Source organism: Mobula birostris, chromosome 9 (genome assembly GCF_030028105.1).
Source record: "Mobula birostris isolate sMobBir1 chromosome 9, sMobBir1.hap1, whole genome shotgun sequence".
NCBI lineage: Eukaryota > Metazoa > Chordata > Chondrichthyes > Myliobatiformes > Myliobatidae > Mobula > Mobula birostris.
In genome coordinates this window covers 63,943,692-63,962,844 of record NC_092378.1, presented here as the reverse complement: position 1 = coordinate 63,962,844, position 19,153 = coordinate 63,943,692, and the positions used below count along the sequence as shown (strand labels likewise).

General features: G+C 44.2%; 1 protein-coding gene across 3 annotated transcripts in view; it reads right to left on the bottom strand.

The window, feature by feature from the left end:
- Positions 1–19,153, bottom strand: part of chst11 (carbohydrate (chondroitin 4) sulfotransferase 11) — a 234,229-nt gene that overhangs the window by 8,744 nt on the left and 206,332 nt on the right. The gene's annotated exons all lie outside the window — the stretch shown is intronic.

Below are 19,153 nucleotides of genomic sequence, written 5' to 3'. Positions count from 1 at the left end.
GGACACAGCAGCAGAAGACCACAAGCGTACGTTCAGCGGCCACTTTGTTGGGTACCGAATAAAGTGGCCACTGAAGATACAGTGAAGACACCAAGCCCATTCCAACTCTCAAAGCTTTCTAGATATTCACGGCAGCAATCCAACTTGATTATTATTGTCACGTGTACTGAGGAAAGGCGAAAAGCTTTGCATGCCATCCATACAGATCATTTCATCGCATCAGTGCATCAAAGTAGTACAAGGGAAAACAATAACAGAATGCAGAATAAAATGGTACAGTTACAGAGAAAGTGCAGTGCAGTCAGGCGATGAAGTGCAAGGCCTTCATAAGGTATACGGTGAGGTTAAGGGTCCACCTTAACTGGACTGTTCAATAGTCTTATAACAGCAGGGTAGAAGCTGCCTTGAGCCTGGTGGTTTATGCTTTTCGTCTTAGGTACCTTCACTTGATGAGAGGGGGGAGAAGAAACAATGTCTGGGATTGGTGCAGTTTGATTATGTTGGAGATGAATAAACAGTTGACATTTCAGGCCAAGAACCTTCATCAGGACCCCTTCCCCACCCGCCCACTTTCCCCCCTCACCTGGTTTCTCCCCATCACCTTGTACTCCTTCCCCTCTTCACCGCATCCTCATCCCCCCACTTTCTCATTCTGGCTTCTGCTGCCCTTCCTTTCCAGTCCTGATGAGGGGTCTTGGCCTGGAATGTTGAGAGTTCATTCCCCTCCAGCGATGCTGCCTAACCTGCTGAGTTCCTCCAACATTCTGGTGGTATTCCCTCCAAGGAACACGAAGCTCTGAACCGCGTGGGGTTCATGCAGGAAAGCAATACAGAGAGAAACAATCAGCCAGTGATCTGATTGAATGGGACAAGAGGCCAAATCACTTAGTTCTCTTTGGTTGAATATGATAAGTAAGGAAATATGGTTTCAGTTTGACAACCCACTTGAAAAACAGTGGTGCTGACAAGGCAGCACACTTGCCTGGAGTCAGCTCTCAAGTCACGAATGGGATTTGAGCTCACAACCTCATGAATTGAAGTGTTAGTGATATGCAGAGGTCAGCATCAAAATCAGGTTTATTTACCATTAACATACATTGTGAACATCGTTGTTTTGTGGCAGCAGTACAGTGCAGGACATGAAATTACTATTGGCTTCAAGACTGTTTAATGCTATTTCCAGTACACAAGTGTAAAGGAGAATGAAATAATTGTTACTCCAGGGGCGTTGCAACACAAAAATGCACAGATAATTAAAAAAACACATAGATACATAAATTGATTGTGACACTAGGTACAGGAGTGTCTGTACATAGGTGACTTTGACAGGAAATGATAAAGTAGTGGTGGTTGGGGCATGAAGGGGGTTGGTTAGTGGGTGCAGATGTTGCTCATCCTTTGGGGAAAGTAACTGTTTAGAGCAGGGGTTCCCAGCCTGGGGTTCACGGACCCCTCAGTTAATGGTAGGGGTCCATGGCATAAGAAAGGTTGGGGACCCCTGGTTTAGAGTCTGGTGGTCCAGGTGTGGATGCTACATAGTCTCCTTCCTGATAGGAGTGGGACAAACAGTCTATGAGCAGAATGGATGGTATCCTTCATGATGTTTTTGGCCTTAACACCAAATGAGTAGATTGATAGATAGATCGATAACACGCACAAAATGCTGGAGGAACTCAGCCGCGCAGGCAACATCTATGGAGGGGAATAAACAGTCAACGTTTTGGGCTGAGACCCTTCATCAAGACTGGAAAGGGAGGGGACTGAAGCAAGAATAAGGTGGGGGGAGGGAGGAGGAGTACGAACTGACAGGTGATAGATGAGACCAGGTGAGGGGGGGAAGGTAGGTGAGTGGGGAAGACAAGATTAGATAGATAGATATATAAAATGCGCACACTGCCTGAAAAAAGGTGATAGAAGCAAAACCTCACACACTTAAGCAGTACTCAGATGTCATTTGCAAGTGCTGGAAGGGTGGGGAAGTGGGGGATTGGTATTGTTATTGGGAATGCACAGACACAAGGGACTACCTGTTTCGAATAAAGTGTTGCAGAAGTTCAATGAACAACTGCTATGATCTGCTGACTATCTGTACCAATGCTGTTTCAATTAATTGGGGCTGCCTGGTGAGCTGTTCATTCATTTGTAAAAGCCCTTGGAGTCCTGCACACCAGGTGGTGTGCTGTATTTCCGCTCGGCATGTGCACATGTGGCTCCCTGTCTGTACCTGATCCATGGTGGCGTGGCCAGTCTTCTGTTACGAATATTGCCGCTACCGTCTCAGCAGGCAGCTACACTGTAAAGTCACCACAGACCAATTTTCTTTCATGTTTTACATGGTCCTGCACAGAAGTCATTAGAAGGCAGAGCTAAATGATTGCAGCTTAACAGACAGCAGTGCATCACATTAATAGACTCCAGACATGACACCTTGTACTGATAGGACAGGCAGCTCCCAGACAGAAAATAAAACTCATTACTTTAACTCCCTGCTGATTCATCCCAAGCAACCCTCCTTTGTTTATATCTGAATTTTTAAAATTAAATAAATAAGGTACTCGGAGGGGCTTTGAGGGGTTGCTTTCACTGGTTGGAGAGATCAGAACCAGGTGACTGCGATGAAGACTCATTTCTTCAGAAAGAAGTGGTGAAGTTTTGGAATTCTCTCACCCAGAGATTTGTGAATGCCCAAGCATTGACTATCTAACACTGGGGTCGAAAGATTTTTAGTTAGGGAATCAGTAGTGTAGTGGTTAGCAAACCTTTTTCTAGCACCAGCGATCAGCAATCGGGGTTCTCATTTTAGCTTCTTTTACCTCAATGCACTGCGGAGTGATCCAATCTGTACGAACAGTATAGAAGGCAAGCTTTTCACTGTATCTCAGTACGTGAGACAATAATAAACCCATTTCAATTCCAGTTCCAAAGAGACTTTCCATAAGACTGAAAAGAAACAATTATTTAAAGAGGAGAAAGAGAGGAAAATAGTTCTGTTACTCATGGCAATGTGTGTTTGTCAGGCTTTTGAATTTAATAATATCATGAGTGCTTGTTCATATGTAGAGCTGTCCTTAAATTGGGTGTTCATTATCCAGGGATAGACAGTAGATGCTTTTCCTGGTAAAGCTCATACAAACAGTACCTGTTTTTCCTCTATTTTAGAGGAAAAACCTATTTACTGTATTTTCTGTCTTTTGTCATTACTGACGAAAGGCTGGGCACCTCAATCAACTTCCATCCCAGATGACTCGAAGAATAGGATATTGGAAAATTACAAAATTGACTTGCCCACAGATTCAGTTCAGAACCTTGAGCTCACACCAAAGGTGAATCAAATTCATCAATAAAAGGTCATAACCAGTGCGGCATTCAAACCCTATCCAGCCTAAGCTGCCTCAGGGTTCAGCACTGAAAGCCCTCCCCACTATTGAGCACATCAACATGAAGCACTGTCGAAAGAAAGCAGCATCCATCATCGGGTATCCGCACCACCCAGCTCACGCAGATTGTCTCTGGTTTGTGAATGGACATTTTACAAGTTTGCTCAGTCAACAAGAAGGGTTGGGAAATGAAAGGGACCTACTCCACGACCTTTTCAGAGGAACATCAAGTAGGCAACTCTATAATTTTCTAATGGGGATCTGTCCATCAACAGCACAGACTCGGGGATGTACGCAGAGCAACAGAACAAGTGCCGAAGGAGCTCAATAGGTCAGGTCCCATCTATGGAGGGGAAGAAACTGTTGGACTGTCTCAGGGAATTCCTCCAGCATTTTGTGTTTTGCCTTGGATTTGCAGCATCTGCAGAATCTTTAGTATCACAGCTGTATACATTACCAATACTCTTTGGTGAAGGAATACTTCCTGACATCTACTCTGGATGACTTTCACCTTAATTTTCAGCCCACACTCCCGTTTCGTTGAATTAACCACCACCTGTCTCTACCTCTTCTATTAAATATTTTAGTTTTCATAAACACAGCAGTAATATCACCCTGTAACCTTCCATATCTAAAGGATATACCAGACTAGTCTATATGAATCCACTCTGTTTACCACAGACAATGGGTGTTGTATGACATTCTTAGCTGTTTCCCTAAATATTCAGAAGGAATGTCTATAACTTAACCACTGAGAGATGATTGTGATTTCATATGAAGCAGATTATGTGAAATAACAGCAGATGTGTCTGAATTCACAGCAGAATGGAACAATGCTTATTCCTCTATTTATTCAATAGCAAGGACAAAGTTGTAGAGGTTACTCTCTGTAAAAAGAAATGTAAAAATTACTAGTACAGAGCAGCACAGTCAAAATGCTGGAGGAACTCAGGAGGTCTGGCAGCATCTAAGGAGAGGAATTAGCAGTTGATGTTTCGGGACGAGACCCTTCTTCAGGACCCGCTGCAGAATCCTGCTTGGGTTAAGTATGGAGGGCTATATTAGGAAGGAGGTACAGAAGCCTTAGGTCCTACACCACCAGGTTCAGGAACAGTTATTATTCCTCAACTGTCAGGCTCCTGAACCAGAGTTACCCCAAAATTGAATTGATTCCACCACCTATTGACTCACCTTCAAAAACTCTACAACTCACATTCTTAACATTTATTTATTATAAACAAGAGAAAATCTGCAGATGCTGGAAATCCAAGCAACACACACACACACTCTGCTGGAGGAACTCAGCAGGCCAGGCAGCATCTATGGAAAAGAGTACTGTCGACGTTTCGGGTAGAGACCCTCAATCAGGACTGGAGAAAAAAAGATGAGGAATTAGAGTTCGAGGGTGGGGGGAGGGGAGAGAAACACAAGGTGACGGGTGAAACCAGGAAGGGGAGGGGTGAAGTAAAGAGCTGGGAAATTGATTGGTGAAAGAGATACAGGGCTGGAGAAGGGGGAGTCTGATAGGAGAGGACAGAAGGCCATGGAAGAAAGAAAAGGGGGAGCAGCACCAGAGGCAGGTGATGGCAGGTAAGGAGATAAGGTGAGAGAGGGAAACGGAAATGGGGGTTGAAGAAAAGTGGGATGGGGGGGGAAGGTAGGGGTGTGTTACCAGCAGCTCGAGAAATCAATGTTTATGCCATCAGATTGGAGGCTACCCAAGCAGGATATAAGGTGTTGCTCCTCCAATCTGATTGTGGCCTCATTGCTACAGCATAGCGGGCCATGGATGGACATGTTGGAACAGGAATGGGAAGTGGAATTAAAATGTGTGGCCACTGGGAGATCCTGCTTTTTCTGGTGGACAGAGCGTAGGTGCTTGGCGAAGCAGTCTCCCAATCTACGTCCGGTCTCACTGAGATCGAGGAGGCCATACTGGGAGCACCAGATACAGTAGGTGACCCCAACAGACTCACAGGTGTCGCCTCACCTGGAAGGACTGTTAGGGCCCTGAATGGTAGTGAGGGAGGAGGTATAGGGGCAGGTGTAGCACTTGTTCTGCTTGCAAGGATGAGTGCCAGGAAGGAGATTAGTTGGGAGGGACAAATGAACAAGCGAGCGATCCCTGCAGAAAGCAAAAAGTGGGGTGGGTGGGGGGGGGGAGAAATATGCTTGGTGGTGAGATCCCGTTGGAGATGGCAGAAGTTACAGAGAATTATATGCTGGACGCAGAGGCAAATCGGGTGGTAGCTGAGGACGAGAGGAACCCTAACCCTGGTGGGGTGGCGGGAGGACGGGGTGAGGGCGGGGTGAGGGCCGATGTGCGCAAAACACAGTTGAGGGCAACATTGATGGTGGAGGAAGGAAAGCCCCTTTCTTTGAAAGAGGAGGACATCTTATTAGTTCTAGAATGGAAAGCCTCATCCTGAGAGCAGATGCAGTGGAGACGGAGGAATTGAGAGAAGGAAATGGCATTTTTACAAGTAACAGGGTGGGAAGAGGTATTGTCCAACACAATGGTTTCACTCCAACTTGGCAGAGTCAGTGGGTTTATAATAGACATCAGTAGATAAGCTGTCTTCAAAGATAGAGACAGAGAGATTGAGAAAGGGAAGGAAAGTGTCAGAAATTTGAGGGCAGGGTGGAAGTTGGAGACGAAGTTGATGAAGTCAATGAGTACAGGAAACAGCAGCAATGCAATTGTCAATGAAGCATAGGAAAAGCTGGGGAGTGACACCAGTGTAGGCTTGGAACATAGACTGTTCCACGTAGCCGACAAAAAGGCAGGCATATTTTGTTTTTGTTTGTTGTTCGTATTTGCACAACTTGTTGCCTTTGGCACATTGGTTGTTTGCTCAGCTTCTGTGCAGTTTTTCATTGATTCTATTGTGTTTCTTAGTATTTACTGTGAATGCCTACAAGAAAATGATTCTCAGGGTAGTATACGGTGACATGTACATAAAGGACAAAGAGAGCATCCAACACAGATGGAAAGAGCATTTCAGACAGCTCCTGAACCGCCCTTCATCGGTCGACCAATCTGCTCTGGACCAAATCCCCCAACAGCCTATTCACGAGGAACTAGATGATCCTTCCTCGATAGATGAAGTCAAGGCGGCTATCATGCAGATGGGCAGTGGCAAGGCGCCCGGCAAGGATGGAATACCTGCTGAACTGTACAAGGCACTCAGCAAGGCTTTCCATAGCACCCTGACTAGCATTTGGGAAGAAGGAGATGCCCCCTGACCTCAGAGATGCAACAATAATCACCCTCTACAAAAATAAAGGTTCAAGGACCGACTGCGGGAACTACAGAGGCATCTCACTACTTTCTACCGCTGGAAAAATCCTCGCCCGCATCATCCTCAACAGACTGATTCCAACAGTGTCAGAAGAGAACTTTCCCGAGTCGCAATGCAGCTTTCATCCTGAACACAGCACTGTCGACATGATCTTTGCAGTGAGACAGATACAGGGAAAAGTGCCTAGAACAGAACATACATTATACTCTGTCTTCATTGATCTGACGAAGGTGTTTGACATGGTCAACAGAAACGCGCTGTGGATCATCCTTAGAAAGCTAGGCTGCCTGCAGAAATTCACTACACTCATTCGCCTGCTCCACGAAGACATGACAGAAGAAGTGTTCTCAGATGGTTCCCCATCTGAGACTTTCAACATCTCAAATGGCGTAAAGCAAGGGTGCATTCTAGCACAAGTGCTCTTCAACCTCTTTTTCACCCAAGTGCTGAACCATGCTGTTAAGGACCTAGACCTGGGTATTTACATAAGATATCACCTAGACGGATCGATGTTTGACCTGAGGCGCCTTGCTGCAAAGACCAAAACGTTGAGGAAGCTCATCACTAAAGCCCTGTTTGCTGATGACTGTGCCCTCATGGCCCACCAGGAGAACCACCTGCAGACGATTGTCGACAAGTTCTCCGCAGCCTCAAAGCTGTTTGGCCTAACAATCAGCCTTGGTAAGACAGAAGTTCTCCTACAACCTGCATCAAACAGTCACCCTCCTCAGCCATGCATCACCATCGATGGCACTATCCTGAAGAATGTGGAGAGCTTCAAGTATCTAGGAAGCACCATCTCCAGTGATGGATCTCTTGACAAAGAGATCATAGCAAGGACCCAGAAAGCCAGCCAGGCACTTGGGAAACTCCGTGTCAAAGTTCTGGAGCACAAGGACATTCAGCTTTCAACCAAGCTCAAGGTGTACAAGGCTGTGGTCCTCACCTCTCTCCTGTACGGCTGCGAAACCTGGACCCTGTACCGCAGGCACATCAAACAGCTGGAGCAGTTTCACATGCGCTCTCTGCGGTTGATCATGAGGATTCGATGGCAGGACCGAATCACCAACCAGGAAGTCCTTGACAGAGCCAACAGCACAAGCATTGAGGCAAGGATCCTCCAGGCCCAGCTACGCTGGACTGGTCATGTAATCTACATGGGTGAAACAACAATCCCCAGGCAGCTGCTCTACAGTGAGCTTGAGTATGGCAGTCACAATCAGGGCCGCCCCAAAAAAAAGATTCAAAGACAATCTGAAATCGTACATCAAATGGGCAGACCTCCAGCCTCGACAACTTGAGGAGTCCGCAGCCGTCAGGGCTGCGTGGTGCGCCCTGACCAGAAAGCTGCATCTGACTTTGAGGATGACTGAAATCAGCGCCTTGTAGCAGCACGAGACCGACGCCACAAAGCTGTGTATGCACCTGTTCTAACAACAGCCATTCCATGTCCAACCTGCAACCACATGTGTGTTTCGGCCTTTGGCCTCCGAAGCCACATGCATATCCACAGATGACTACACAACGTTTAGTCTTCCTCGGACCCCGAGAGACAACCACCATATGTACTTTGATATTAAATTTAAGTTGACTTTGAATTTACTTTGAAAATTAGGTCTCATTGTTCTACCATTACCATACTTAATAGGTCTCCACATGAGTTGTGAGATAATGTTTCTCTTCTAACGTAATTCTCTATGTGTCTTTGCCTCTGTGTATAATTGTATCTAGAGTGTAAGTAAGTCTGAATATTGCAATTTACTGTTCTCGGTCTGATAGCAAGGTATTTTCAAATATTTAGAATGAAACCAGGATAAGGTGATGAAAGTCCCTTTAGATCTCTGACATGCTATACAGTGTAACTAGTCAATAATTGTGACTTACAGTATTCTCTCCTGCCTGTGGCATGTATGAGGGTATATGTTTCACATTCCATAGGATGTTCAGTCTACTTATGAAAATACGCATTATTGGCACATCATATCATCACACAGAGTTGTTGGACAAATGCCCAAACACCATTAAATAGAACCATTCAAGGAACCAGCAGAGTCATACATTGCCATTAATTTTAGTACATTCTACAAAATAAACATCCAGAAATTAAAGGTCAGCTCAATAATAAAAATATAGTTAAGGAACTTGAGAGTTTGCTTAAAACATGTTCTCTGTTCATAACTGTGATTAAATTATCTCTTCCCTCACCTAGAAGATTAATGTCTCTTCCTAGAGCCTCAGAATATCTTGTGCTGAACAACCCTAGACATCTACCTTTAAACTACTAAACTGCTGTTTTTTTTATAATTAATGGTGTTAAGAAATCCTGCCTGCTCTGATTAAACACCAAGGTCACAAAATCAATTGGAAGGGACCTGTGTTTTTTTTAAAAGACAAAACAATGCTGTTTATCACATTTTTTTTTGAAGAGTCGACTTTATAGTGTCTGAGCAACATAGGGATCCGCTGCCAAGTTGCAGCGAGACCGTTGTGTCGGAATCATCTATCTATTTTCTGTCTGTCTGCATTGTATTATGTGTTGAGCGTTTATTATGGGTAATTTGTCACGTGGGTCGGGGCGTGGTAGAAGCAAATGAGTATAGTTACGTACTCACACTTTGTGTAAGGTCAGTTTAGTCTGGTTAGAGCCAGGGAGTAAGTCAGAGGGAATTTGTTTTGTTGACCGCTTAAATACGCTAAGGTCGCTAACGCTACCGCTTATTTCTTTATATCGCTGGTTTTAGTTTAATTAGTATTTTTTAATCCATTACAAGATTCTTCTTCTTTGCTGGTTTCTTAATACGTACTTTCTCCGACTTAGAAATTCGTTACTTTGGAGTGTGTCATTCAGTGTCAACCCCTTGTGCTTAGTCTCAGAGCGGCTTGATTTGTTTTCCAGTAAACGGTACACATTGTCTACAGAAATTGTTCTATGCCAGAAGTGTTTAGCTGAAAATATCCTTATTAATTTCCTTAAGGAGAAACATTGTACCAATCAAGGACACTTCCAATGCAGTGGTGATAGATTGGGTTTCCAATCCAGAATGGATGCAGATGAGCTAACGTGAACCCATATTTGACAGAGGTGTATAACATGATAAGAGATCGAATGGATAACCAGATACCTTTTTCAATAGACAATAGGTGCAGGAATAGGCCATTCAGCCCTTCGAGCCAGCACCACCATTCACTCTGATCATCCACAATCAGTACCCTTTTCCTGCCTTCTCCCCACATCCCTTGACTCTGCTATCTTTAAGAGCTCTACCTAACTCTTTTTTGAAAGAATCCAGAGAATTGGCCTCCACTGCCATCTGAGGCAGAGCATTCCACAGAACCACAACCCTCTGTGTGAAAAAGTTTTTCCTCAACTCCGTTTTAAATTGTCTACCCCTTATTCTTGAACTGTGGCCTCTGGTTCTGGACTCCCCCAACATCGGGAACATGTTTCCTGCCTCTAGCATGTCCAATCCCCTAATAATCTCATATGTTTCAATCAGATTCCCTCTCATCCTTCTAAATTCCAGTGTATACAATCCCAGTTGCTCCAATCTTTCAACATATGACAGTCCCGCCATCCCAGGAATTAACCTCGTGAACCTATGCTGCACTCCCTCAATAGCTAGAATGTCTTTCCTCAAATTTTGAGACCAAAACTGTACACAATATTCCAGGTGTGGTCTCACCAGGGCCCTGTACAACTGCAGAAGGACCTCTCTGCCCCAATACTCAATTCCCCTTGTTATGAAGGCCAGCATTCCCAGGGTGTAAATTGCTATTACAAGCCGGTATAATTTTAAAGTCACTGGAGGGAAGTAAAGGAGAAATGTCAGAGGTAGTTCTTTTACACAGAGTGGTGGGTGTGTGGAAAAAATGGAGGTGTATATATAGGAGGGAAGAGTTAAATTGGTCTTACAGTAGGTTAAAAGGTCGGCACAAAATGTTGGGTCATAGTGTTCTACGTACATCAAAACATACAGTGAAAGCCACTGTTTGTGTCAATGACCAACACAATCTGACGATGTGCTGGGGGCAGACCGCAAGTATGGCCATGCTTCTGGCGCCGACCTAGCATGCCCACAACTCACTAACCTAACTTGTACATCTTTGGAGGAAATGGGAGCAGCCGGAGGAAACTTACAGACAGCAGCAGGAATTGAATCTTGGTCTTCTGATCACTGACATCGTAAAGCATGATGTTAACCAATTCACTGCTGTACTGCCCACGTTCTTGACCAGCCAATCATTAGCAACCATGCAAACTGGCATTTCTGGTTGATCTAATGGGATAAAGAAGGAGGAATCTGATAGGAGGAGAAATCTGGTCTCTCTGATAAGATTCCTCCTCCGTCAGCCCTTAACCTCTTCCACCTATCACCTCCCAGCGTCTCCTTTCATATCCACTTCTCTTTCACCTGCTCCTACATGCCAGCTTGTACTCCTCCCTCCACCCCCAGCCCCCCCTTCCCCCCTTATTCTGGCTTCTTCCCCCTTTCTGTCCAGTTCTGATGAAGCAATTTGACCCAAACCATCGACTGCCTATCCTTCTCCATAGATGCTGCCTGACCTGCTGAGTTCCTCCAGCAATTTTGGGTATGTTAAACTTAACAATTAATCAGATGCAGCCTGGCTTGCTGAGTATTTCCAGCGTTTTCTGTTTTTTATTTTAGATTTCCAGCATCTGTAGTATTTTTGATGTTAATATTTACAAACATTTGTAATTGAGTGCGCCCTTTCTCCCTTCCATTCCCCGCCTCACTAACATGGGCTCATCTGCTTGAAGGAATCAACACCTGATCCATGAGCCGCTTACATCAGCATAAAGCTGCTCTTGGTTTCCAAGTAAGAACCAAAGAAAACATCAATTAACAGAATCAACCAACTGGCAAATAAATTCCAGAAGTTCCCTTGTATCCCCGACTCACATTGTAGCACAGCCATGATATTAATGGAATCACATGTCTCAGATTACACTCCTGTGCCAGTTCGTGCTGATCAGTGATGAGATCTAAAATCTAAAATGGAATGAGCTGCCAGAGGAAGTGGTAGAGGTGGGTACAGTAACAATGGCTAAAAGATACTTAAACAGACACATGGATTGGAAAGGTTTAGAGCAGGGGTTTCCAATCAGAAACCCTTGCTTAATCGTATTGGTCCATGGCATAATTAAAGTTGGGAGCCCCTGGTTTAGAGTGACAAATGTGGGCAAATGGGACCAGCTCAATTAGACATCTTGGCCAGCATGGGTGAGTTGGGCCGAAGGGCCTCTCTGTGCTGTATAACTTGATGACTCTACTAATAAATTTTACTTTGATCTCGATTGGGGTGTACTTGCCGATGATCACAGATTTAATTTGTAGATCCTTGTCTGTTCGAGAACTCAGGGTTCATATAACAGAGATCACAGCCACCAGTGCTTGAATAAAGGCACTCATAATGCACAAGGTAGTCAACAACAACTCCATTTATATAGTACCTCTATTGGAGAGCCATTTTCCCAAGGCTCTTTACATCTAGGGGTGGTGCAGTAGCATATCAGCATAACGCTATTAAATCTCTAACATCTCGGGTTCAATTCTGCCACCATCTGTAAGGGGTTTGTACATCCTCCCTGTGACTGCTTGGGTTTCCTCCGGGTGCTCTGGTTTCCCCCTGCATCCCAAAGACACACCGGTTAGTATGTTAATGGTCACGGGGTGTCACTGGGCAGCGCAGGCTTGTTGGGCCAGAAGGGCCTGTTCTAGAGCTATAGTTCTAGATAAATAAATCAATAAAAAATAAATTGGGCCACAACATGGTCAAAATTTCTTTACAGAAGGACGGAAAGGCGACAAGACTTAAGGAGAGGGGCCATTCGTTGAGGTCTGGGACAACTTAAGGCAGGAGTTGGAGTAGCGCAGAGTGGTTGGTGCTAGTGGAGTCTGAAGACAATATAAGGCCATGGAGGGCTGAGAATTGCCCACCAGTGGTTTTAACCATGGCCTGAAATCCCAATCTCCTCCACACATAAAGTGATCTGTCTTATACCTTAAAATGGGCTCTAAAGTTTCTGAGGTAACCAAAACCATTCTCCAGAAAGAAAATAAGCTGCACAACTGCACTGTGTTTAATAAATCCATTTGCTATTGATGTATTACCCATGGGCGACTAAGTAACTGTCGGTTAGTCCATCTAATTTGCGTCCAATGTTCGGATACCAATGGAAATCACCAGGATTGTTCGATTATAAGAAACTGACTTCCTTAAGCTTACATTTATGTGTGGTCTAAAATACTGAGGGAAATATTGTCATGTTGCGTTTAATATGCTTGTGCTGTTCCCCTACGAGCCGAGATGGGGTTTGTTTCCTGAACTAATCCTGCACTCTGTGCTGTTGAGATGCATCACAAGATCATCCCAGTCAACATTATTTATCTCTCAGTGGACATCTCTCAAGAAGCTCACAGCTGGACCCCAGCAGGGTGAGCTGGTTCCAATCACAAACGATGATTTACAGCTGATCTGTGTAACCGGAGAAACAATTTGGCAAGGTGTCACAATCTGATCCCTGCCACAAGATATTCCCACTGCTGCACAGCCCCCCAAAAAACATGGTCCTGTGCCCACAGATGAAGCCCGATGTCACCGCAAACAGTGAAGGGCCAGAGCATGAATCAAAGATCAGGGTGTTCCAATTACTGGCTTCTAATAGTGAGGTGAAGGATTAAAAAGGGAGTTGGAAGCAGCAGGGTGTCATGGTTTGCTTACATCCACTGAGCTCGCTGTTTTCCTTCTAACCCAAAGCACAGGAGCAGGCAATAAATATCTGTGTGGCCTCACTGCCTCACTGCCTCTCGCTGGAGTGCTGAATGGGGGCTCCTTTACAAGGAGCACTGCCACAAGAAAGAAGCATCAGTCAACATCCTGGACACGCTCTCTTCTCACTCATACCATCAGGCAGGTGGTACAGAAGCCCTCCCACACCATCAGGTTCACAGTTACTACCCTACAACCGTCAGGCTCCTGAACCAGTGCTGACAACTTCACTCACCTCAACAATCAACTGATTCCACAGCCTACAGACACTCTTTCAAGGACTCCACAACTCATGTTCTCAGTATTATTTATTTACTTACTGTATTTTTTTGTATTTATACAGTTTGTCTTTTTTTGCACATTGGTTATTTGTCAGTCTTTCTGTATAGTTTTTCATTGATTCTATTGTGTTTCTTTGTATCTACTGTGAATGGCCACAAGAAAATGTATTTATGGTGACATAAATGTACTTTGATAATAAATTTACTTTTGAACTTTGGGGAAGGCAGATTAAAATCTTATTATGCTGACAGCAGTAGAAATTTGTTAGAGTCCGAAGCTTGAGATGGATGGCAGTGCCACTATAAATGGTATGCCATTCTATTAGGATGGAAATGCGAAAACCTACTGAGGCTCCAATTAGAGATCACTAGTTGGAGTCAGGCAGCACTGGTGGGCAGCTACTGTGGCTATTACAGTGCCCAGGTTCAATTCTGCCACTGTCTTCAAAAGGCAGTTCCTCAAGAAGGTAGCATTAAGGACTATCACAATCCAGGACATTCCCCTTTCTCATTAGTACCATCAAGAAGGTGGTGCAGGAGCCAGAATACACACACTCAATGTTTTATCAGAATCAGATTTATTATCACCGGCATGTGAGGTGAAATATGTTAACTTAGCAGCAGCAGTTCAATGTAATACAATGTTCCAGCAGACAGAAAAAAATAAATAAATTAAAAAAATAAATAAATAAACAAGTAAATCAATTACGTATATTGAATAGATTTTTAAAAAGTGCAAAACAGAAATACTGTATATAAAAAAGTGAGGTAGTGTCCAAAGCTTCAATGTCCATTGTTTTAGGAACAGCTTCTTCCCCTTCAGTCTGTGAACCCATGAACACTACCCCACTATTCCTCTTTTGCACTCATTTTTTAATCAGTTTTTTTTTAACCCATTGAACAAAATGTTCAAAGTGTTTAAAAGAACCCAGTTTTTGATGTGCCTGTAATTATCCCCGCTGGATTTCTTGGCAGCTACCAGAAGATTAATTTTTAATTCCACTTTGAAAGCTACTATTGAATCTGCTTGCCCACATCACATGTCCTGCAGAGCTTCCTAAAGAAAGATATAAAATATTTTATTTTATTTAGAGACACAGCACGGTAACAGGCGCTTCTGGCCCACGTGCCCGTGCTGCCCAATTATGACCAATTAACCGACTAACTTGTACATCTTTGGAGTGTGGGAGGAAACCAGAGCACCTGGAGGAAACCCACATGGTCATGGGGAGAAACTCCTTACAGACAGGAGTAGGAATTAAGTCTGTGTCACTGATGCTGTAATAGTGTCATGCTAATGGCTACACTACCATGCTGCCCAATATGGGCAGGAGCAGGTCACACGTCCCATTAATCCCTCCGTAGGTTCACCAGGATAATGATGTGCAATGTTTCCCACAAACTCCTCTACTGATCAATAATTGACGTAAAGATTAAAGATTATCTTTATTTGTCGTAGGTATATCCATCTATTGCATCAATGACCACACAGTCTGAGGACATGTTGGGGCAGCCCATAAGTGTCGGTATACTGCCGGGACCAACTTAGCATGCCCACCATCTATCTCAGCCTTGATTTAATCTTCACGTCATACTGGGGCAATGGTACAGGAGCCATTCACAGTTTCAGTGACAGGGTTCAATCCTGATCTCGGGTGCTGTCGATGTGGAGTTTGCATGTACTTGCTACGATTGAGAGGGTTTCTTCCCAGTGTTCTGGTTTCTTCCCACAATCCCGAAAACGGGGTTTGTAGGTTAATTGGCTGCTATAAATTGCTAGAATCTGGGGGGGGGGGGAATATTGCAAGAATAAAATGTGTAAAAGAATGTTTGATGTTCAGTGGTGAAGCGAGAAACATTCTTCCTCTCTGCAGGATAGCATGGTGGTGTAGTAGTTAGTGCAACACTTTACAGCACCAGCAACTGGAAGATCAGGGTTCAATTCCTGCCACTGTCTATAAGGAGTTTGTATATTCTTCCCATGTTGCTTGGGTTTCCTCCAGGTGCTCCCGTTTCCTCCCACATCTCTTTATTCGTGATTCTATCCATTTGACAAAACGTGGCTTGGCATTTTTTACTGATGAATGTCCTGTGACGAATCTAATGACATTTCGTTATCTTAACAGCATTATATAAATGTAAGTGCTTGTTGTCCTTGCCAATTTTATGGAAGTTTATAAAATTATAAGAGGCCTAGGTAGACATTATCATTTTCCCAACATCAAAATGTGAAATACTAGAGCATGTGCATTTAAGGAGTGAAGCAGAAAGTTCAAAGGAGATGTGCAGGGCAAGTTTTATTTCACATAGTGGTGGGCACTTGAAATATGATGCTGGGATGGTGATGGTGGCAGATATAAGAGGTGCTTAAAAAACATAGAACATAGAAAGCCTACAGCACAATATAGGCCCTTCGGCCCACAAAGTTGTGCCGAACATGTACTTACTTTAGAAATTACGTAGGGTTATCCGTAGCCCTCTAGTTTTCTAAGCTCTATGTACCTATCCAGGAGTTTCTTAAAAGACCCTATCATATCCGCCTACATCACCGTCGCCAGCAGCCCATTCCACGCACTCACCACTCTCCGCGTAAAAAACTTAACCCCACATCTCCTCTGCACCTACTTCCAAGCACCTTAAAACTGTGTCCTCTCGTGCTAGCCATTTCAGCTTCTTAGATAGGTATACAAATATGCAGGGGAATAGAGGAATGTAGCCCATGTGCAGGCTTAACCTAATGACACACGGTAGCATAGTAGTTAGTGTAACACTTTACAGTGCTAGCGATCAGCAACCGGGGTTCAATTCCTACTGCTGCCTATAAGGAGTTTGTATGTTCTCCCTGTGACCCACATAGGTTTTCTCCGGGTGCTCCCATCTCCTCTCACTTTCCAAAGGCGTACAGGTTAGGGTTAGTAAGCTGTGGGCATGTTATGTTGGTGATGGAAGTGTGGGCTGCCTTGGTCATTAAAGCAAATGATGCACTTCACTGTATGTTTCAATGTACATGTGACAAATAAATTTTTAATTAATTGAGCATAACACCATGGGCCTAATCCTGTGCCACGTTGCTCCACGTTCAATCATCTTACATCTACGTCCTCTGATTACCAACTTCATGCTGCTGGAGGTTCTCCCAATTTCATCCATTAAGTCTCTCAACCACATATTTTCCCACTTTTTCTTCTGTCCTGAGGGCAATTCCTTTTCTTGATAGCACATTAAATGTTGCTGCTCTTCAGAGAGGGCCCTGGGAAGGTTTAGATAGGTGTCTTCGTATTGATGGGTTAATCAGCCTCTATGTGTAGGGATGGGGCAGGATTGGTGGGGAGGAAATGATGACAATAAAAAGGGATTAATGTAACCTGAAGTTTATTGGTTCATGTGAATTACATAGTTTGAAGGCCTGTTTCATGCTGTCCGATGTCAAGGCTATACAAATTCAGATTCAGATCTAAAGAGAGTCCAGGCCATGATCTAGAGGTTGGAGACCCAATGTCTGCGAGTGTAAGAGTCCAGGGAAAAGGACTGGAGGCCCAGAGACAGCCTATGCTGGGTTGGAGGTCTGCCTGTGTGTGTGAGTGGTGCCTGGTTTGCTGTCACTATCTTGCTTTGCTTTGTTATGTTGTTGCTTGTGTTGTTCTGGTGAGAGTAGCGGGTATGCTACGTTCACACTGGAATATGTATCAACACTTGTGGGCTGCCCTCAACACATCCTTGGGTGTGTTGAGTGTTAATGCAAACGACACATTTCAATTATGTTTGGATATTACATGGCAAACCAGTGCTGTAACTTGCCTTGTACACGGTTCCCCACTACGTCAGAGAGGCGTGGAGGGAAATCGTCCGCTAACCGGAGAAACTCTGGATGCGACGTACATTTCCTTTTTTATTACATGTGATAAATACATTGGACTCTGAATAATCACTGTGTTACCACACCCATAGATACCGTTCTGTCTTGTTCTATGGTTCTGTGACCAGGTGGCGTAGTGGTTAGCATAACACTTTACAGTGCAGACGACCTGGGTTCAGTTCTCAACGCTGTCTGTAAGGAGTTTGTACGTTATCCCCGTGGCCATGTGGGATTCCTCCAGGTGCTCCAGTTTCCTCTCACTGTCCAAAGATGAGCCTTTTGGTAGGTTAATTAGTCATTGTGAATAGTCCTGTGATTAGGGTCAGGTTAAATCGGGGATTGCTGGGCGGCGCGGCTCAAAGGACTGGAAAGTCCTGTTCTGTACTGTATCTCAATAAATCAATCATTTTGTGTGATTACGTACAGCGGGTAATTGTGAATCAGAATTTCATTGCAATGGTGCTTCCATTAACTTCAGTGGAAATAGGATTCAGTAGATGTTTCACACTGTAGAACAGTAATGGAGGAACAGCCCCTCTGGCCCATCACGTCTTTGCTGAACACAATGATAAATTAAATTAAATCCCCTCTGCCTGTGCATGAGCCACATCCCTCCAATTGTGGGCTTCGGGAAGGGTAAGCTGAGAGAACACACACCAGTTCTCATGGAGGGATCAGTTGTGGAAAGTGTGAGCAGTTTCAAGTTCCAGGGTGTCAACATCTGTGAACATCTATCCTGTGTCCAGTATACTGATGCAAATGACAAAGAAGGCTCAACAGCAGCCACATTGCACTAGGAGTTTGAGGAAATTTTGTACGTCACCAAATATTCTTGCAGATTTCTGCAGGTGTACCGTGGAGAGCATTCTCACCGGATGCATCACCAACTGGGATGGAGGGGCCACTGCAAAGGATTGGAAAAAGCTGCAGAAAGTTGTAAACTCAGTCAGCTCCATCATGGGCACTAGCCTCCCTTTTTGAGGCATCACCTTCAAAAGACAGTGCCTCAAAAAGGTGGCATTCATCATTAAGGACCACCCTCCATCACCCCGGACCTGCCCTCTTCTCATTGCTACCATCAAGGAGGTGGTGCAGGAGCCTGAAGGCACACTCAACTTTTCAGGATCAGCTTCTTCCCCTCTGCCATCAGATTTTTGAATGGACAATCACCCCTGAACATTACCTCACTAGCTTTCCCTCTCTTTTTGCACTAATTATTTAATTTATTTTTGTATATATTTCTTATTGTAAATTTATTGTTTTCATTACTGTGTACTGTACTGTACTGCTGCCGCTAAACAAATTTCACAACATATGCTAGTGATATTAAACCTGATCTGATTCTGAACTCTTACATATTCCAGTTTCTATTGACCCATGGTCTCTGTTCCACCACTACTTAAATGCTAGATTTAACAATAAGGCCATATGACCTAGGAGCAGAATTAGGCCATTCAGCTCATCGAATCTGCTCCACAGATAAGGAGCTCAAATCCGCTCTTAATACTCCAGGTACGGTCTAACCAACGCCTTATAAAGCTTCAG